The following is an 18,688-nucleotide window of genomic DNA, read 5'->3' as shown; positions in this document are numbered from 1 at the left end:
AGCTCTTCTCTCCCCTTTCGGAGGGCAGCTCTCGCCGGGGTCTCTCTCCCTCCCTCACACACAAACCCGATCAGATGCTTCAGGACCGGCCACTTTGCGATGGGGATCAACACGGGAGGGTTTGTATTACTCCAGGTTCGTGTGTGTAGCCTATAAATAGCGAACTTTTTGATGGAATCAGCTAACAAATGAGAGGAGAAGGCGTAATTTTGCGCAGGGAGCCCCCCTTTCTCTTTGCAAGATTAAAACCCCCCAGGCAGCAGAGAGAGCTAAACTTGTGAGTGTGTGGAAAGGAATTTCACTTTATTGTGATCGTGAGCGAGATTTTTGTTTGTTTGTTTATTTGGGGGGTTGTTTTTGTGTGTCGTCCCCCGTCCCGTCCCCCCCCCATACGCGACATCCTCCCTCCCTGCCTTCCCAGCCGGGGGCAGGAACTGACCCGGATTAGCACCGGCTTTAACTCCAAATTGGAAATACGGTGCGTTTGCGGGTGGGTTTTTTTTTGGTTGAGGTTTTATTTTTGGGGGGTTGGAAGCGGGAGTAGGGGGGGGGTCCACGCGATATCGGGTGGAAGTGAAGGAGGAGGGCAGGCTTTCCTGAATGTGCCCTCACTTTGAACGCAAGCGGGGAACAGAAAGGAAACAGGTCGGAATTACTGAGTGGGTGAGTGTGCTACTTGGTTAGGGATGAAGTGTTTGCCATGGACCCACTCGTGAGAAAGCCCCGTGAAACACTCTGCTCCCCCCCAGCCTGACCTGCCTCCAAACCGCCGCGGAACGCGGCTTCTCTCCCCTTTGCTCAAGCGCCCGGTTGCCCCTGAACCGGCCCTAAAGCTCGCCCCGAGCTTGCCCCCATTCCCCTCCGGGGGGAGCGGCACTAACCGAGCCCCCCCTCTTCTTCCCGTCCCCGGCGAAGGCTCCCGGAGGCTGCCCTGGCTCTCCCCCCACCCTCGCCCGCCCCGTTCCCTGCGCTCATGCGAAATCCTTTCCTCTGCCGGGCTCCCGGCTCCTCGCAAGTGATTTTTAGCCGGTCTATCCATACACATTTCCAATCTCATGGCTCATAAACTATTAGCAGCGGGATTTCATTATTCACCTTCTGTATCCTACAAAGGAGAGAGAAAAAAATACACGCTCCTAGTAACACGGAGACCCGGGCTCGGCTTAAATCACTGCGCTTCCCGCCGCCCGGGTGCGCAGCGCGGCGGCTGCCCCGGTTCGGCCCGGCCCGGCTCGGCTCCGTGGGGTTTCTCCGGTTTATTGCTCCGGAGGGACGGGGCGATAAGCCTCGCACGGAGGGAAAGCAAACCCGTGATTTGTGTTTTCCTGGACGCGGAGAAAATGCTCCAGAGGAAAGAGTAAAATCTTGGGGAGGAAAGGATAGGGACGGCGGCACGACGCAGTCTGGTTTTCTTCTCTTTTCTGCACTAAATAACAGCAGAAGTTATTTAGTTCTCTCCAGAAATGGGACAATTTGCACCGCAGGGTGGGAAGTACAGGCTCCTCGTGCGATGGGGGGTGCGAGAGGGATTAGCCGGGCAGCAAACCCCAGGGCCTGCCAAGAGCCGGGAGGCAGGGACGGCTATAGAAACACAGGACCCGATCCCGGCAAAGTTACTGAAAGCCTGGCCTGAGTCAGACAGAAATGTTAATACGGTGACAGCTGAGTTTGCTTCTATTTTTTTCCCCACATTTTTAAATTGTTAAGAAATGGGATGCGCAAAAGTGTAGCTCACGAGCTGATTATAAAAACCAATATAGCGGATTTTAGAGGGAGACCCACTTCGCAATTTTACACCGAGGAGCAAAAACATTCTGGCGAAGGTTGGGGTCACCACCGACAATGGAGCGGCGTTCCCTCCCTGTTTAATATACATGGTGTGGGAAATGAAGGGAAGGCAGAGCTAGCACCTGTAGTGCCAAAGGAAAAAAGAAATAAATCAAATTACCGCACCATATTTTGGGGCTATTTCGCAGGACACGTGTCAAAAATAGACCCATATTTAATGATCTCTCTCATGACTTTCTCCGCGCGGCTCCTAGTTAATAGTAATGGGGTTTCTCCTGAGGTTTTACGTTCTGATACCTTAAAATCAATACATTTCTTAGGTGTTAATCGCGCGTCTGGGATTGCAAGCGAGCGATCTGGACCAACTTCGAATTATCGCGCTGACCTGCCGAAGAAGGGAACTCCCTCAAAACAATACAATAGGCGTTATCCCGGTACTCACGGCGCAGGACCCTGCAAGCCCCAGGGCTCTCCTCCCCTTTTTTAGGGGGGGGTGATCTCGGAAAGGGGGGAAAGATGCGCAAGTAGCCGCGGGGTGAAGCTCCAACCCGCCCTCCGTCCTCCCCCTCGGGGCCGCAGCCGACCGCGCAGCCCCGCGCAAGATGCGCGGGGCTGCGCGGTCGGCTGCGGCCCCGAGGGGGGAGCGGGGAGGGGTTATCGGAGCCGCTCCGCAGCGTGTGCAAGCGAAAGGCCGTGGCAGAAAGGCGGAAGATTTGAGCTTTTCAGGCTTATAAACACCGGTTGGGGGGGGACGCACCGGTTCACACGTGGGTGCTCCCCCCAATGAAGCACAAAAAGAGGTCAGTGGCCTGAAATACCCACCTGTTTTCTCCCTACTTTTGCCTCGCCAATGCTTTATGTTTGTCTTCTTCTTTTCCCCTCCCCTTCCTTTTTAAATTAGTGTTTTTTCATTAATTCTATTTTTCTTATTCCCATACAGACCTCAGGCAGGTTAGATGCCTGACTTGCCCCCCTCCATCCTTCGTCCCCAGCCCAAGGACTGGAGTATATTACTACCGAGTTATACTTTAACTTCTCCGCAGGTAATAATTAAAGAGCTTCTCCCTAAACCCCTTTCCCCCACAGAAACACCGAGGCTTTCTTTTGCAATAGATTATATTGATCACACACACGCTGCTGCAGATCGCATGAGGCAGGTAGAATTGAGAGAGCTGCTCTCAATTTGGTGTGCTCTGCACACTCTCCTGTACCTTCTCCCCTTATTTTATTGAGCTGGAAGGTTTCTTTAGGGATGCATTGCTATAAGCTCTTCCAAATCCCACTTTCCCCCTCCACTTCCAACTCCAAAAGTAAGCTCCACATGCAAAAGCAGACTGACAGTTCCCCCAGCACACATCCAGGCTTTGGCCATATCTCCAAATTTTGTCCCATAGTCACGTGGGTGAGTTTAAAAATCAGAGATATCTAGATATATCTATCTATATAAATATCTATCTATATGCATATATATATGCATATATATCTATATATGCATATATATAGATAGATATGCATATATATACGTATACATATGATATACTGACATCAGTAGGGGTGTATCTCTGTGCATTGGGAAGACCTTCAACTTCTAGCAACTATGCTTTCCAAAGAAAACCTTCAGCCTCGTCCTAACAGCGGTACTGAAAGTTTTAGGGGCTCTGAGTCACTTGAGACCATAAATTAATCTGCCAGAGGAGTGCAGGGACACACCTGATACCAAGGGAGGGCCAAGAGCTGGCCAGTTCCAGCTGGTCCCACATTTGATTTACTTCGGGCTGTTAAGATGTATGCTGTGGTGTTTTGATAAGAAAATAGGAGTCAGCAGTTTGAGTTGGCAATTCTTTCTCTTTTGTTTTCCCCTTTTTTTTCCTCTGAAGAGGACCGCAGTTTAAGCTGAGGAATTTGTTATTGCTGCTGGGGTGGTTTTAAGCAGAGGTTCTCAGTCTGCATGGGGCTATCTCATCACTTGCTGTTAACACTTAGCTGTACTTCTTCCTCTCCTAAGTGAGCCAGAAAGTGGCATCAACTCTAATGCAGCTTGTCCATCTCAGGCCTCTGGTGTCTCCAACTTGTGCCTTTGCTGGGGTTCACCCCAGCCCAGGTACTTGGAGCAACAACATTGGCCATCACGCCACTGGTCCCACGGAGCCCTGCCACATCGCTAGCCCTCACACCTCTCTCTTCCACAGGATATTGCCCCCAGATTGCAGCGGGCACCTCAGAAATAGGGGATTTTTATGTTTTTCTTCTCATACAAGCTGAATTCAGGAGGCTGCTTGTTCTTAGTGGAATTAAACTATGATTTGCAAATACCTCCTGCCCCCAAAACTTTTGATCACAGAGAGTTAAATCACAGAAAGAATGCAAGGGATGTTACCTCTGATGTGTGTGTCTGTGCAGGGTAAAGAATATCCCCAGTACTCCAGGGCGGAAGACCATCACACAAATAACACCTCTCGGAGGCAGCAGCAATGGGTGCGTATATGGGGGACTAAGGATCAGATCAGGATGTATGGATTCTATCCCTCATTTTTTTCTCCTTTCCTCCTATTTTAGTTGCTCTGCCTCTAAAATAGAGAACTCGTAGCCTAAAATAGGAAGTTGTACTTATTGCCTTTCCATGAAGGTATTTGATGTTTGAAAGAAAATCGGAAGTCCTCAGAGGATGTAATCTGTGACAATATTCCAAGGTAGATATGCTGCCATTCCCTGTATTGGGGTTGGCAAACACTTCTCAGCAGAGACCATATTTTCTGTGGCGTGTAGCTTTAGAAAAAACATCATCATTTAGGCTGAAAACTGATATCCCCTCCGTACTGGGCAGATTATTTTGAAAATACCTGCCAAAACAATTTGTCCATTTCCAAGAACAAGGTTATGGAAAAATAAACAGTTTTACTCATACTAAAACGGAAACTTTATTTTTTTTCCCCTTTGAAATGCTCTGCTGCCCTCAGGCTTTGAAGCACAGACTCAAAATGTGACCTTTTATTGTATTTAAAATGTGCCTTTCCCACTCTGCCTGAAAATTTATCCAAATGTGGCTAACTTGTGAATATAAGACATTCTGTCATGAGCACACTCTCAGTAATGATTTCTTTTCTTCTAGCAGGAAAAAGGACTCGCTAAAGATTGGCCCTCTCTGCAAACAGAAGCTTAAGTGGTAAGGCCAGATTTCCCCTTTAATCCCCACCTCCAAATTTTCCCCATGAGCCCGAGCTTTGGCGCAGAACCAGAGGTAGGAATCCTCTCTCTTTTAAGCTCTGAACAATGTGAAGGTTGTGTCAAGAAGAAAGGTCTCTGCATGAATACGATGGGGAGAAAAAAGCAATGTGACAGAGCAGGCGATAGAAGCAGCCAAGCAGCCCAGAGAGAAAGAACTGAGACTGGTGTTTGGAGGCAGGAGCCTGGGACTGGGTAGGTAAGGAGACACAGAGGTTGTGCAGAGAAAGCAGAGAGGAACCATTCGGTTGAGGAGCCTGGAGGTGAGGTAGGAGGGCAGGGATGGCAAAACTGACTAACGTCAGCCAAGAGCAAGGGTGAATGATTGCAGGATGTCCTGAGTAGCTGGGCTGAATTTTATATGAAACATGGTAGGAATCTGAAAGGCAAAATGTTTTATTTCATTGTGTTTACCTGATGCAGTTCAGCTGCATCATTATTGCTTTTTATTCAAGACAGAGGCTGCTTTCTAATGCTTAGAAAGAATTAAGTGAAGTATTTCTGAGCTGATCCAAAATATTTTTTAAATTTTTTTTTTTGTGTGTGTCACCTCTGAACTAAGGAAAAGTGTTATATATTCATTGCTAGCCACAACATCAGGCACTGGGATGTTGAGGAAATGACTAACGTGAGGGTTTCAGAGCACCTGGATTCAGTCTCCATACATTATGATACATGACCACACAGGTTTTATTCCACAAATTTCTTCAGGAAATGAAACCCCGCAAGGTACGCTTCCCCTGGGGACACATCAGAACTCTGTAGTTTTGATTCACTAGATTCCTGTCTAATTTGTCACAGAATTGGGCACGGTTCATGTAAAAGGTAGAGAATCACAGGAAGAGAGAGCAGGGCTTTGTGGCAAGGCAATAGCTGGATTTTGCCTGCAAAGTTTGCTTCCATCCCCCTTTCACCTCAAAGCTTCTACAGCGTGGGGAAAGTTGCCTCACAAGGTAATGATTAACTGAGATTTTCCTATTATGAGGACCCATCTTGAAGTTTTCGGGTCTGGTAGGCTGAAGTGAATCACTCACTACCTCAGATAAAATCCACAGGGCTGTGCATTGACTATACCAAGTGATGCAGAGTGCCAAACCAGTTGAAAAATCAAGACGACAATATCTCTAATTGAATACCCAAAATTAGCAGACTTTTTTTGCTTTAACGCGATTCATTTGGAACAAAGATTTATTAAAAAGGATAGGATGATCCTATCTCTTCAAGTTGTAAAAGCTAAGCGTCGTGGGGAGAGGAACAGCAAAACAGTGTTAGGTTCGGGTTAGGATGTGTGTGCCCCAAAGAAAGCTTAGAGTCCCATAAAAGTAAGCTTAGAAGTGAACACTAACACCTGAAGAAAGCTTTGCTCACATACTATTCTAAATGCCAAAGGTGAGCTCGTGAAGAAGATCAAGCAGAAAAGTCCCACTGCCCTGTCAAATTGCATTCATATACCATTGCACGAGAGCGGATGAAGCAAAGGCTTTGTAAAGTTATTCATTAAAAGGGGGAAGAAGAGAGATAAAAAAGGAGAGGGACAAGCCCGTGGTGTCAGAGAACACGGGAGTAAGGTGCTGACCCAGAAAAGACCAAAGTGCATGTCTCTATCAGTGATTGTATCTGAGATACCTCCATTTCAGGTGTACACCACCAAAGGGACTTGCCTTTTGGTTACTGCACAGAATCTTTCCCTTTGTTTTTTAAAATCCCTCCAGTTGCTTCAGAACTAATATTTTCCTATTACATAGTCTGACTTTTGAGGAAAACAGTTTTTCCTGGAAAATTCTTCATCATCTGCAAGTACAAGATGGTGTAATTAAAGGCTGTATGTGCATCTGCACAAGGGATTGGTATTGAGCAGTGTGATTAGCTTTCATTCTCTCGCTTCCTACTGGCTTTAAATGTTTATTGTTTATAGAGCCTGTAATGCTCTCTTAATTTGAGTGTGTGTGTGTATGTGTAAAATATTATATAGCTACACAAGATTTATCCCCTACCTAATTTATTGCTGTTCTTCTTAATTTTCAATAAAATATAGGGTTTTGCATTGGTTCCTTATTGATTTTCATTCCTTGATTTTTCATGTCAGTCAGCCCCACTGCAAATGTAGGGGTATTAGTAATAGCTCACTTATTTTAACAGATGCTTTTTACTTTTTAGGGAGTTGAGTGCTTATGAAAGGTAGTAGGTTAATAGCTTTTAGGAAGTATTCTAGCTCATCTGCTGATCAGGTAACACCTCTGTCCTGCCAAAGTTAAGCATAATAGCAAAGGGGTGACCAAACTAGAGCGTCAAAATATCCTCTGACTTTCTTCTTGTCGATTAGCACATATTTAATAGCTTACTTCATTGGTAACACTGGCACCTATCCATTGGGAACTAGACTAACACTTTCAAATGATTTCTGGTGGATGGATTTAACATTAACAACCCAGGTTGCCTACACGGGGCTGGATTTGACCAAGCAACAGGAAAGAAGCCCTACTCTTAAACTTACGAGGTTCTGTTTCTTGTGTTACAACACAAAAGGCTTCAGAATCGCTCTCCCTTTTAGTCACAGAGATAGGAAATACATCATCAGCCATGTGGTCCTGACCTCAGCTGGAGAATCCTTTGCCAGGAGTCAGTCAGTTGCTGCACCCACTGAAATGGCTAAACTAACTGTCTGCTTAGCCATGGATTAAAATTCACTGATCAAGACAAGAAGTCAGACAATAATTTGCTCCTCCTACTTTGCCCCACAGCAGATCCTCATAGAATCATAGAATGTTTAGGGTTGGAAAGGACCTGAAGATCATCTAACCTGCAGTTCAGCATCAGGGTGTTTTTTGTTGCCCAGAAATAACCACGGTGGCATTGTAAAATTGTACCTGTAATAACTTGAACAAATGGGATAAGTAAATGCAAATGTAAAAAAGGAAACCTGATTTAGTTTTTAGTAGCCCAGAGACCGTATGAGAGCAAAGTATAAAGACAGCTTCAAGAGTCCTGATACACTCAGCAGTCACCACCATTTTGAGTAGTAACTTGTAACAAATAAAGTGCTCTTTCCTCTGAGCAAGGACCTCCTCAGCATCGCTTTCACCACCACAGCCTAACTCTGCTTCTCTAACAAGCCATGGGCTTGGGTGAACCATTATAGAGTAAATTGCTTAATGCTTTCTAGAGGCCTCAAATATGTGAAGTACCCAATGTATAAAAGAGAGAGCTTATTTCAAAACCAAGCATAACAAAACTGATCTGCTGGAGCACAGGGCCTAATACCATTGGTGTTAGGTACTGCTCTTGGATTTAGTAACAAAGCAACATATGCTTCCAAGTCCATCATTTTTATACCAGTATACAAGACAGAACAACTAATATAATCTCAATTATGCAATGCAAGGATGGCCATCTGGCTGCTCAGGAACTGATTTTGACCCAGATAACAGCAAATGTTTTTGTATCAGAGACAAAATTTTTGGGTGTGACATTCACATCTCTATTAAACAACATTAATAAAACCAAAACGATTTCAAGATGTAGTACAAAAGTCATGTTGATGGAAAAGAATGTATTCACTGGTGTATTTATATGCCCTGCATTATCAGTCTCTTTGCAGAGCTAGATTCCTCTCACCATAGCCAGTAATAAAATATATATATCTCTATAAGAAATCCTTTCTCAGTGTATCTGACCAAGTTAAAGATCTAGTGTACTTGTCAATAAAGCTTTACTATTTCTTACAATGATAATCCTGTATCAGCCCACTCCTAAGGTGGCTATATCTCAATCATGAATATACAGATCATTATATAAAGGCATGTACCTGCTTTGATGTACAGTAATCTGGCTATATCTCTATGTATCTCAAAGGCTCCAAAACAACAGTAGGAGTCACAATAAATCGTTTGAGCATAAGGTTAACACTTATTGCAATAGCATTGCAATGTTTCATAGATACATGTTCAAAGGCAAAGGTTTGATAAACACACTGATGATATGAGTGGCTTGGACACTCCTAGCCTAAATTTAGAGAGAGCAGTAGAATAAAAAGCGTATTCTAGTTTTCTGGGTATGAGAATTCCTCTTCCTACTAGTAGTGGCTGTCCATCTTTGTCATACTCATTGAAAACATGGCTCACTCACCCATACCACCAATAGATAGAAGGTGAAAGGCAGAGTTTTCTGGGGAAGTAAACTTAAGATGATGAAGATATTCTGGACCTGCCACGTGGCCTCAGCAGTTTGCTCATGGGGAAGGTTTGCAAAGGCATAAACAGCAGCCAGGCACCTAACTTTGCCTAGGGAAGAGTCAGCCTCCTTCCTGCAGGCAGCTGAGTGCCTGCCCCTCACCAAGTTCAACTTGACAAGAAGAACTACAGTGTTTAAACTACTTTCATGGGGTGTTTTGTTTTGCTTTGCTTTTTCCCCAGGGTTTTTTTTTTTTTGTCAGGGTTACTTCACCTTTATGTGAATGAATAGCATATACAGGCTTTGTTGTGACACTTAGCAGAGAAGTGGTAAGTGCTTGAGATCTGGCAGCTATAATTTGTGATTCTTACTAAATTTGCAGATTAGTTTAGCTCTCCCTTCAAAAAACAGAATGGTTTTTAAACTAAGTATCTAGGATGATAAAATGGCCTGACAATAATTAAAGTGAAAATTCTGTATATTTGAACTCTCACTATTGAATTGAAACTACTGTAAAAGCAGATGTTGGATGCTTTCATTGCAACGGACATACTGGTGTTGTGTCCTATAGAATATACGAGTCAGGACAACAGAGTGTAGAAAGCTCAGGAAGCCTCCATCTTCTACATGGATGAAATGAGTGATGATGAAGAAGAAGGGTGTAGAATTGCACGTGAAGATCAAACACACTGATAAATAAAGGTGCTGAGATGAATAAAAATAAAAATTACTTCCCAGCCATCATACAAATCCTCAACACTATCTTATTTTGATGATTTTATTACTATTAATTACACCTGAAAAATATGTAATTTTTGGGGTAGCAACACATTTGTTTCAATTCACTTTCCTAATAAATCAACATACCTTGGCTATTTACTTCCTCAAAATGCAGGTGAGCTTTTCCTAAATACTGAGAATTGTACAGTAAATGCTGGAGTTTTAATTTAACAACCTGAGGAAGAGCATTAAAAAAGTAAATCTAAAATGAATTAAATTCCTGTTTTATTTAGTGAAAGAATAAAGATCTATAGCATACATATTTAATTAGAGTCATAAATGTACCAACATTCTTAAACGTACTAATATTTTTAGACATGTAACTGAATCAAGTAATGGGCTGGAACAAAGCATATTATCAGCAATGCTATATTCAGAATCTGTTTGAAGATAAGCAGATGGGTAACTTTAAACTCAGAAAACCAGATTTTTAGGCTAATAAACATATCTGCTAGGGTCTCCTTTTTACTGTGTGGTGCGAGGGCTACACCTATTAATCTGAAAGTGCAATGGATCCTCTCTTCAGGAATAATTTTTCTTGCCTGCATATTTATACCTTCCCCAGCCTTGATTTAGGAACTCTCATTTATCTTGAAACAGATGGATATCAAACCCAACTCTTTCTTCAGATTAGAATGTGTTGGGAATTGCTCAGGCTTATCAGTGCCATAGATAAAAAGAGATTCAGATCTTTCGTCCTGTACTTGGCTCTTCCTGTGGAGATGTTAAGACCTGCAAGCTCTGCAGGCTGCTAGGGCTGACTTCCCTAAGCTCCACTCCGTAGCTAGAGTTATTTTCTCCTTTCCCAAAGAAAACTTCTTGCTGACCAGGAGGTACCATGCTGGATTGTACCAATGGCCATCCTACACCAGTGTGCCACCTCCTGCACTAGCCAGAATCAGACATATCCAGGAAAAATGTTGGAACTACACCATAAAATCAAGTGGAAATTGCCTCCTGGAGGACTTGCTCTGGTTTCTAAGAGTCAAACAGTGATTCTGGCTTCAATCAGGGGAAAACCAGATCAACTTTCACTTACTGTTGGATCAGAACTGATATGTTAATATAAAGGTACTCAGAAAATAGTGTTTATAGTGTCAACATTGATTTCAAAGAACCCAAAACTTTCAGGGATGTGTGAGCACAATGGCAGGTTTCTCTTTCAGTTCATTTATTTCTCCTTGTTTAACAACAACTTTCTATAACAGCAATCGACAACAAGGTGAATTTTACATTCACCTAAACCAAACGTATTTGAGAAGAGTAAATGATGGCATTGTGTTCGTTTCATTGCAAAAGATTTTATTACTGAAGTCTTCATCATTTTATGCCACAAAGGAATTAAGAAGATTATAAGATTAGCAGGTAGGAAAAATATCTGGGAATGCTACTCACTGTAACTGTTTTATGAGCATAATACGTATGGAATAGATAAGGAGCTTTCTGATCTGGCACTTGAAGATTTACAACTTGCAAACACTTTGGAGAGTACCATTGATTTGATTGAATCCTGAATGTTGACACAAACCAGTGCTAAACCCACTAAAAGTTCTGCTTGTGGATAGCCCAGACATTTGATGCTACTTGCTTCGGGTCCACAGTTAATTTTTAACACTGTGGGGACAAGCCAGTGACCCTGTGTTCTTGCCCAGGAATGTCTGACTATTCGCCTGCTCCCAGTTTATAACGAATGCACACTATACTAGAATACTTTGGTATTTAAAGATGCACCCAGTTGAAACTTTTCTGTGCTTCTCTTTAGATCTGTGGAATATTACTATATTGCTCTGGAGTAAGGGTGCATTGAGCTGTGAGAAAAGTTTGTAAGAGCTGAGGATCACTTAAGGAGGAATTAAATGGCTTTTGATTATAATTTCTCATTAGGTTTAAGAAACTGCTTTAGCAAAATCAAGATGGAGTACTTTGAATGCAATAAAATTATGACTTTAGCTTAAAATAACAGCAACAGAAATATATAAGTAAATTAGGACATTATAGAAATATGATTAAGACCCTAGTAATACAACTGAATAGAGGTACTTATTCCAAGTTTAATGTATTTGTGGCTAGCAAGTTATAATTGAAACAAATCCTATTTGCTGCATATTTACAACTTTATCATACAAGGGCCACAAAGTAGAATTATACTGGGTGATTTATTTTGTGGCTGTTTCTTTTTGCTTTTTTGTCCACATTTAAATCATGAAGAGAAAATGAGAGCACTAGCAAAACCCAAATACTTTATTTAAAAATAAATGTGTAATTGTTCAGAAATAGACTATTGACTTTCACTGGGTTAAACAGCTCATGTACTGATTAGGCTTGAAGCTATAATTGTTCTTGTCACCCAAACTCTGCTCAGTCAATATCTTTTTATCATATACATTTTTAATCACATATTAATAAACAAGAAGGTGCTTTATTGATGGCTGGATTAGTTTATTGACCAACTCAACAACTCTATATATGGTTTCTGAACACAGAAACAAGGTCGATGTGCAAAGATGAGGAATAGTACATTCACCATCTTTAATATACTCCATTTTGGTAGTCTACTTCCTTTCTTAGAAGTGCTGCAATCCATATAATTTCTCCAATTCTTTGACGAATTATTTCATATTTGAAACAATCTCATCATTCAAGCACATTTTGGGTTGAGTTTCAGGAAATTTAGACTTCTATGAGCTCCTTTAATTTAACATAATTTTGTCACTGATACCAAGCTGTGTTATTTTTGAAACCTTCGGCAATTCACGTTTTCAGATACTTGTAGATTCTTACCAAGTATTCTTCAATTACTTATATTTTGGAAAACATTTAGACTTCGCAGATTCTCCTAACAGCTAATTTTCTTCATCCTTCTAATCAATTCTTTTTATTTTTCTTTCTGCGAACTGTTAGTGTGAGTATTTCCCTCAAGTAATACAGGTTTGGAAGGACAGCCTTTAAAACAACTGTATGAAATTAACAATTTAGCCAATAATAGAACATGGCAATATCTGTGTTTGTTCTTTCCTGTCAGACAAAACCTGTGCAGAGGAACTCCCATTCCTGCTTTCCCCCTAATTATTGCTTTTATTTTTCAAAGGGATGGAAAGTTTCTTTTCATCTGCATCTCCATTTAAAAAAAACACTGTTTTGCAATAGAAAAGTAATCAATTGAAAATATGTTGATGATTCTGCCTGTCAGGTGCTCTCATGATCACCTAAAAACAAAAATGATGTGGAAAACCAGCTGACTGCTAGCATGTTCTGAGCAACCTGATCTAGTTGAAGATGTACCTGCTTATTGCAGAGAGGTTGGACTAGATGACCTTTGAAGGTCCCTTCTAATCCAAACTATTCTATGATTCTATGTATGGAGGTGCACATCAGCCAAAAACAAAGTGTGTTTCCAACCTGAAGTTTGTAGTCTGATGCTTTACTTCTTAAGATACGAGCTTAAAATAAGCCAAAATGATCAATCACTGCAGTATCACACATCAGTATCTCTGATTTTACTAATGCCTTGTGCCTGAACTGTTTAGGTGATGAGATATATGAAAAAAAGAATACTGTCTCAACTGCCTAAAATCACATGCAGAGGCATTATTGCTTTGCTTTCTCACCATGCAGCTCTTCAGATGCTTCTCAAATAAGCTCCTTTCTGTGCTATGGATTACTGCTCATGGTGAAGTGAAGCTACCTGAAGAGGTCTGGGTGTTTCTTTTTAACTCATCCAAGAACTGCATTTTATCTTTGTCTCCCAAGTACAGTATTTTCAGCTTCGTTTTCCAAACAGATTAATTCATTTATTAGCTGACTACATTTCCACTTTTGCTAGATCGTTTTATGCTACTGGTTGAATTTACACTGTTTTTTAGGTAGGGGGAAATATATCTCAGCAAAATCCAGTAGTGTTTTCTGTGCCTTTGACTCTGGAGTTTAAAAGATGTGCCAATTTTTTGGTTTTGTGAGTACTATTCTATAATCCTCAGGCTGCTGGTCAAGGGAAATACTTAAGAACTGCATACACTGAAGTATAAAAATCTACTGTAATGATGAAGAGAAAGCTGCTAGGACATTATTAAACAACAACCAATACCCCCCCGGGCACTTCAGTTTTAAATGAGGAAGTTTGAGAACGCAAGTGTAGAAGAGAGGATCCTTCACTCCACTAATACCTCGAAATACTGCAAAAGGGGAACTGAGGCAATAGCAGATGGTCAGGCTGAACTGCACATCACCACAAGATCTCAGGAAACAAAAGGTGATAAAGAAATGAACCCAAGCCAAGTGCAGACTAAAATCCTGCAGATGACTAAGATGCTGGCAAACCCATTCATATTCATATTCGTAGGAGTATTACCCCTGTAAAAGCACCAAGTGCACCAAGATGTTGTGTTGAAGTTCTGGTCATGCAAGGTAAAGCTTCCCAGAGGCACTCTTTAATTGTTCTAATTTTCCCTGCCAAACCTCTTCAAAGTTTTAGATGTTCAGGCCAGGTCTTGTCACTTCACTGTTTCATCACTTTCTGGATTACCTACTCCCAGCATAAATGTTCTGAAACATATCTGCTACCTGTATGTTCTTCTCCTTTTCACATGCACACTTCCTTCCCTAAAAGTCTTACCAAATCCTTAAAAAGTAGAGAAAGAAAAATGGAGTGTGAACTCCTCAACCCCACAAGATAAACGGTTGTCCAGATATTTATAATTTCAAGGGCAGGCACAGGAAATCTTCCCAGCACTTTAGGAACACTGTCCCCTCTTCTTCTGCTTAATTTCTGGCCTTTTTGAGAAGAAACCCTGAATAAAACGTGAAAAAACAACTGTGCAAGCTGTACATTCCGTACGCTACTCCCTGTGTAGATCATAGAATGGTTTGGGTTGGAAGGGACCTTAAAGCTCATCCAGTTCCAACCCCCTGCCATGGGCATGGACACCTTCCACTAGAGCAGGTTGCTCCAAGCTCTGTCCAGCCTGGCCATGAACACTGCCAGGGATAGGGCAGCCACAGCTTCTCTGGGCACCCTGTGCCAGCTCCTTGCCACCCTCGTAGTAAAGAATTTCTTCCCAATATCTAATCTAAATCTCCCCTCTTTCAATTTAAACCATTCCTTCTTGTCCTGTCACTACATGCCCTTGTAAAAAGTCCCTCTCTAGATTTACTGTAGGCCCCCTTTAGGTATTGGAAGACTGTTATACGGTCTCCCCTCCCTGCATAGGAAATGCATGGAGCTAGGTAAGCAAAAGCATTTCTGGTAAAGTTGTTATTAAAGGGAAGGCAACTCCTGGAGCCAGTTTATGAAATTATTGAAATGAGTACTACGTGCAATGAATAGGCTGATTTCCATAGTAGGAACACACCAAATCATGCGAGCGTGGGCTGACTCACCACAAATAGGTGGGTTTGACTCTTAGCTCTGACACTGACTTATTGCATGGCCTTAGGCAAATACCTAAACATTTGTTTTTACTTCTTCATTTATATGATTTGGATAATACTTACATACCCAAAGGGGATATTTTAAGATACAATATCTTTAAGATACTATAAAGATTTTAAATGCTGTAACATAGCAAAACCTCATTAACACCGTCAGGCTAAAATAAACACTGGAATGATTTAGGTAATGTTATACATGTTCCTGGATCTGGACAAATTCACTGAACAAAGAGCAACATCTTCAAAGAGCCAGAGGAAAGGGAGGGTACAACCCATAGTGAAGCTGGAGTACTTTGCAAGGGTGGGTGAATTTGTGAGGAAGGAAGAACAAATTTGCTTAATAGGCAGGAGTTCAGTCTTCATTGATTATTTGAAGTGGCTGGGCAGAGCTGAAAAGCAACATGTGCTCAGGAGTAGGTGAAGAAAACAAAACCTTTAGGCCTCAGTTACCCACCTGTATTGAAGCTAGGGAGGACTTCGCCAAGGTGAGTCCTGAGGGTTTGTTTGTATTTCTAATATAATGTGAAAACACAAATGTCAAATGAGGCTCCCTTCATTCAGACCTTCCTTTCTCGTCAGGAACGGGAGATGGCCTTCTCCAGAACAGCATATTGTGCTCTGGGGGCTCCCCAGAACTGGATCCCTCTTAAAGGATGATCCTTACCCTGCTGAACTTTCCAGCAGAGGAGAACTAGTCCTGGGGAAACCCTCTGAAAGAGAGGGGCTGGGTACAGAGGAGCCCATTGTACATTGACTACATCGAGCACACCTGCAGCAAGGACAGAAGTGAGAGGCTCCAGACCTTTGCTGGAGACTCTGGGCCTGCCAGCATTAGCACTTCTGAGGTTTTCTTCCTTCTTTTTTTCCTTTTTTTTTTGCCTTTTCCAAAGTATTTTTCCACACTTAGAGCCTTAGTGAAAAAACACACTCTTAAAAGAAGGGTGAAGGAAAGCCTTGCAGCATAGTGTTATAATAGGATATGAAATCAGGTTAACTGCTTTGGAAGTAGGAGGGAGAGGCTGAAAGTGAATGAGGAAGAGGAGGAGAAGCTGAAGTGTATGTTCTTGGAATGAGGGAAATGCAGGCAGCGGCTGGAAAAGAGGGATTTTCTTGAGCAGTGGTTAGTGGCAGGGAGCTGGTGAAACAAGAGCAGTCAGGTTTCGAGTATCAAGAGATGAGGATAGGCACAGTTAGAGCAGAGATCTGTTTGGGTTTTGGTGGGTTTTGTTTGTTTGTTTTATTTTGTTTCATTACATATATTTCTTTTGGCATTGTAGTAAACCTGAGAAAATAAGTCAAGTGGTCTGGCTTTGACTAGGTTGTGATCCAGACAGGACCTCCAACTTCCAGGGATAAACCTCAGTCTTTTTTTACTGATTTGATAAGAAAGGACTAATAGCCTGCCCTGTCCCCAGACCAGCTCTACCATCGTCTCCTCTGAATATCCATGCCTGGTTGGAAAACATTGCCCTGTCCTGCAGTTCGTATCACCCAGCTTAATCCCACAGGAAAGATTCCTGACTGTCATCTCCGATACCGGCCAGCAATGCAAACCAAAGGGTGGTAGGTGGGGAAATCTGGGAGTTTTGCCTCCAAAGAGCACATCTACCCCTAAATAAAGCACTCTCACAGGCCCATTCAAACAGTATAGTATGTATGAATAAGGTAGGCTGGACTTGTCTCACATGCCACAGACACATCAAGGTAATTTTTAAGTTACTAGGACAGACTACTCAACAGTTCCTTGGTAGATATTGCTGCGCTGGGCAATTTATGTACTTCACACTAAATAGACTACATCTATTTATTTGTCTTGTTGATGATGACCCCAATGATGGGCACTGAATGTAGAACACAGTTAGAGACACTAACACATTGCTGGCTACAATACTGTTTTCCATACCAGAAAAGAAATCAGTTTACAAGCTGAAAAGGCTTTTGTTAAGTTCTTCATTGACACACATCATTTAAGAGACACAAAATCAAATTCACATTAAACTAACAAAGCTGATACATTTTTACTACATCTACAGACCACAGGACACTTTGCTTTCAAGAAAAGTTGAATAAAACACAGAGCTTTCTTAAGGAGACTTCTCCCCTTGTCTTCAGAAAGTCCTTAATGTGACATCTGTCCCTGCACTGTCACCTCTTTTAAAACTAACAAATGCATGACATATAATACAAGATTTATAAATTAAAGAAACCCACCCCTTTTAAGTAATATTCTTTAAATCTCAGTTTCTGACAGTCCTCCTATTTGCTCAGTAACTGTAATAGGCGTATTTTTCAGAAAATAGTGAATAAAAACTGACAAGCTATCGGGGGAATCTGAATGCATAATTGATAGGGGCATAAATTAATATGATTAGGCCTTTATTGGGTGCCACTGCTGCCAAACCTACAAAAGGGGCATGGAATAAAACATGGCTATGTTCTCAGGGCTGATAGACATCAATATGTAATGCATATTATCTCAAACCTTCTCATGTAGTCTGCTTATGACAGCACTCAACCTAATTGAAATTTTTATCTTTCTGTTGCATACAGACAGTTTTGACTAGCTGCTTCCAGGGAAAAGAGAGAAATCCAAATGACCCAAATGAAGGTTTCTCTACAGAGGTATATACTCTTCTTGCAAGTCACTTTAAAATGGCTTTTTGCTTTCCGGTTTTATAAAGCCCTCTTCAGAAAGCTGCATTAAAGACAACTCAGGACTTGGTTTGCCTCTTTCCCTTTTAACTAAGCTTAACAGTGCATTTCACTAAAAGAAAGAAAAGAATCAAAAGATTTATTCTTAAAAATCAATATATTGTATGCTCACTTCAGCTGAGACCTTATTTTGCTACAGTTCTTCATGCTGCACATATACAGCTTAAAAAGACCTGCGAAGAAAAAGTTAAAAACTAAGACTGATTCCTTGAACTGACACCCCCAATCCCTCAAAACATGTTGGTCAGGTGATAGAATTTCGTTTAGATAATTCTAAATTGTTTTCCAAGTTTTTCTTTCTTCTTCAGTTCTCTTTAACTATGAATTCACAGACTGTGAAATGAAAAGCCATGGTAAACCCATAACAGCTCTCAGTTCCAAAACATTCCGAACATTTTCTGTAAATTACAGTGTAATCCATATTCACTTGTCATGAAAGGTTTTTGCTTTGACGAGTCAAAGTTGATTAAAAAAGTTTCAGATTTAATATTTTGCTCTTTGTTGAGAAGTTCTGGACTGCACGAGTATTCCTGAGAACGCATGCTACCATTACTAAATGTTTTTACTACAGTAGTGCTGGATGTTGTAC

At 41.7% G+C, this 18,688-nt stretch overlaps 1 long non-coding RNA gene across 2 annotated transcripts; it reads left to right on the top strand.

Moving 5' to 3' along the window:
* On the top strand, positions 1-18,104 carry LOC115613962. 2 transcript variants are annotated; one of them, XR_003993580.1, is made up of 5 exons: positions 1-135; positions 2,729-2,831; positions 4,189-4,263; positions 4,898-5,026; positions 17,938-18,104. It is a non-coding gene; the product is annotated as an uncharacterized LOC115613962 (long non-coding RNA). The 2 variants fall into 2 exon arrangements; XR_003993581.1 differs by lacking the exon at positions 4,189-4,263.
* The last annotated feature ends 584 nt before the right edge of the window (positions 18,105-18,688 follow it).

The sequence above is a fragment of the Strigops habroptila genome, chromosome 10 (assembly GCF_004027225.2).
Source record: "Strigops habroptila isolate Jane chromosome 10, bStrHab1.2.pri, whole genome shotgun sequence".
NCBI classification, from domain to species: Eukaryota; Metazoa; Chordata; class Aves; order Psittaciformes; family Psittacidae; genus Strigops; species Strigops habroptila.
This window is presented reverse-complemented; position numbering and strand designations above follow the sequence as displayed.